A 3,778-nucleotide genomic window follows, 5' to 3' on the forward strand; every position below is an offset into this window, starting at 1 on the left:
CTAATACGTTATTTTAAAAAAATTGGCGGCCATCCCGCCCTGGGAGCGTGAATGTCCAGCGAAGCTGTATCAAACAGCACATACGTTGACGCGCGGGGGGGGGCGGGGGTTATGTGTTATTATTGGATCATTCCACGCCAAACGTCCCAGCCATTTAGACGATAATCTTCTCATATGTATTCCAAAAAAAATTGTTCTCATTTAATGCATGTAGAACAGTGAATTTCTAGAATATTGTGGAAAGAAAAAAAATTTGGTCACGTGTGGCCTTCCGAATTTCGCAGAATGTCGTCTGAGTGTGGTTTGTCAGACAAATTATTCTGAGAGTATCTTTTCTTGTTTCAATACCAAGTTTGGTTCAGATAACAGGCAAAGACGTTTGTGTAAAGTGTTCGAGGGTCAGTAATATTACTCCAATATTTCTGCCATGCTAGCCTCCAGTGATTTTGACAAAATTTTCTATGTTTGCATTCTTTTCTTTATAATATGTCGCTATGTATGAATATCTGAGTAATGAATGCTTACTCTACAGAATTTCGCGTTAAAAATATTTTCAGACCCCTGATGTTTCTACCTTTTACGAGAAAAAAAGAACACAAATTTGAGAAAATCATCATTTTGGTCCACATTGAGACGCAATTTGCTCCCCGTGGTGCTCCAATATAAAATCAGTTTTATATCTCAATCTAAAGCAAATAAATAGTTCTTCTTATATGACAAGTTTTATCATAGCAATCTTTTCTTTTAAAGGGACCGACAACTGATTTTTCTCGACAGTTTTTCACTTCGCGACAGCAAGCTCACCCTTCGTAGCGTTTGTAGCTGCAGTGGTTTATCCGAAAAGCACGTAGTTATTTTATAAGCAGTATTTTATGATCTGGAAGGCTCCAAACATGCATGGAGGCTTGCTCCAGCAACGCTGAGAATTGATAGCGATGACGCTAGCCCTTGTGAAAGCTGTCGTTCTGCTTTCGCAGGAGTTACTGTAACTATGCTTAACCACCTTTATTTTGAGCTTTCCAACCATTTTTGAATATAGCAAGCTGTTACAATGAGATGTTTGGCTTTATACCCCTTCCCGGTATTTGTACAGCGTTGTGTGCGCTTGCGCCCAAGGTTGCCTACGCCTGTGTCATGGATGGCTTTTCCCGGCGTTGTTACTAGATCTCTCGATACACGAGCCAAGCCAAGTAATCGGAAACGTAACTGTGCATATGCACGGCCGCACCGTGTAGCAGCGCGCGTCATTTCTGAGACGAAGTGTAGGTAGCAAAACTATGTCGCTCCAAAATTCTAGCGACCTAGAAACTGCGTGCATGGTTGCATGAGCACGCTGAAAAGTTGCTGAAGACGCGCTGACGAGCATGGGATCATTACGTCACGCGAAGGCAGCGCCACTTTATTGCATACTACTAACGCAGGCTTATATGTAAATTATTATGGAGTAATACCTTTTAATATAAAGAAACGAACAATATTTCACTACTAACAAAAAAATCGTCAATGCGTACAGCAATCAACGGTCACGTGGCCATCTTCATCGGATCATTCACGTTTCTACCGCCAGAGGTGCCACAGGTTATTTTTCGTGACTTTCAATTAAGAAATAAAAATATAAATCCATCTCTCACGAAAAAAACAGGGTTGGTTTGAGGTAGTGCGACGGACATTCTTTACATCAGTGGAGTGAACTCATTTCATATTCTGGGCAGTTGTCGTCCCTTTAAGGAAGGAAATAAATTTTGAAGTTCCCATAGACGGGAAATTCAAAATTTGAAGTTCCCGTCTATGGTTCCCGTCTTCAGAATTTGAAGTTCCCATAGACGGCCTCCTTCCCATTCTGCCATTCGGCAGCTACCTCTTTGAAGTTTCCCGTTGCCGTCAAGTTCCCCATTACCCTACTACAGGCGAGCTGTCCTCCGCCATGTTATTTAGTTTACTTGTTTCAGTTTACTCTGTGTTTTTTTTTCTTCTTAATTTTTGCTTTTCGGTAAACAATATTTTTTTACGCTGCGCAACTTATAGAAGTGGAGTAGCCGAGGTGACATCAACCTCCACCCCTTCAAAGAGAGTCAATTAGTACAGAAGAGAAAGAGCCAAAGAACTGAATTTAAAAATTACGTGCTGTCAATTACTTTGTCTGCCAAGGAGACAAAAATTTTGGACTGCCCAGATGGTGATCGCTGCCTTCTCCTTCTCCTCTGTCGTTCTGTTCTCCGGCTCTATGAGGTTTTTAATCTATTCATTATGCCGTTTCAAGAATATCCGAATTGTGATTAGCGCATACTCGCCATGATAGCTCACGGATATGCTCTTTCGTTAGTGACTAAACGTGTGCGCGCGGGTTGTGTTTGCAACCACGGCGGCCGCATTTAGATGAGGGCAAAGTGCAGACGTTTCCGTCAACGTATATTTAGGTCCACCTGACTGAACCCAAGAGGGGTTGAAATCAATTCGAAGGCGCTCATTATATTACGTTTGTTTTCTAATGTGACAGACCATAATTAATTTATGCTTTCTGCCGTTAGGTGCCACATTTCCTCTCCGTCGCTTGTCTTTCTTCTCTTTTGTAACATTTTCATTGCCATTATATCGTAATATGGCGTCAAAATTTTAATTCCTGTGCTCTCTTGAAACGTCAAGCGCTGTTAGGTCGTCGACGCTTCTTATTTTTCTTCAGTGATAAGCAGCATGCTTTCTTGAAGAAAGTAGGAAATAAGAGTACGAAAACCCGAAAAATAACAAAATGAAAATAAAATGCATGCCGTCACTACTGCGTAATTCACACTTCATTGCGGCTTCTGGTTTTAGAATACGTGCACTCCACATTCGATAAACACAAAACAACAAAGATTTTCTGTTGATTCGGCGCAAAAGACGGCTGGTTTGCTCACAATGCTCTTTGCCTAAACGCCGAAACAGTTTTTTGCTTTTTTTATGAGTGTTTGTTTTTCGGCTGGCGAGTGTACGTTATCTCAAGCCGCGTTCCTTAGTCGCCCGACGGGTTTTTGTGAAATTTTTGTGAAACCGTCGATTACATTGCAGTTTGATGCAGACGCAGCTGTAAAAAAAATAAATAAAATAAAAATTCGGAAAAGCACTCGAATTCCACTGATAACCGCTGAATCCGGTTTTGGTGGGCATGCATACGGGGCCGGAATGAATTCAAGGTCTTATGGCTTCGCGCCGCAGCCTCTTTGTCCGTAGCGGGTAGTGCACCCGACATTTTCATAGCTTTCAGGAAGCATCCGCGAGGAAAACCTACGTGCCAAGGACACCTTGCCTTCAGGCGGAAGGTATTGTGCGCGGAAAACACTAGCGTGCTGTAGCACGCGCCTCAAACGAAAGATTCGTTAAAACAACCTGATATTTCTCCCCCTTACAAGTATCGCGGTCATCCAAAGCGATACCATAAAGCACCTGGGCGCTGCAAGACATCAAGAATGGCGTATACTTTCTATATCCAGGAAGCAAGCTATGAAACCAATACCTAATCTACCGAGCGTTGCACTTGACTTGTACTTGCGTCTTTAATAATTCTGAAAACCTGAGAGAACCCAATAAGAATATTTTTAAAGTATCCAATTAGTTAAAACACATTGTAAATTGAGGTTGGCTTCAGGCTGCGAATTTGCTGAAGTAGAATGTCGCTGCGATTTTTCAAAATCTGAATTATACATCACGCAGCTGAACAAGTTTAATTAAATATTCATTAAAACATTGCGCATACCGAATAGCGCTTTCCTTTTCTTTGGGTAAACTAATGGTATATGCGCAG

This window comes from Rhipicephalus sanguineus, chromosome 11 (assembly GCF_013339695.2).
Source record: "Rhipicephalus sanguineus isolate Rsan-2018 chromosome 11, BIME_Rsan_1.4, whole genome shotgun sequence".
Lineage (NCBI taxonomy): Eukaryota > Metazoa > Arthropoda > Arachnida > Ixodida > Ixodidae > Rhipicephalus > Rhipicephalus sanguineus.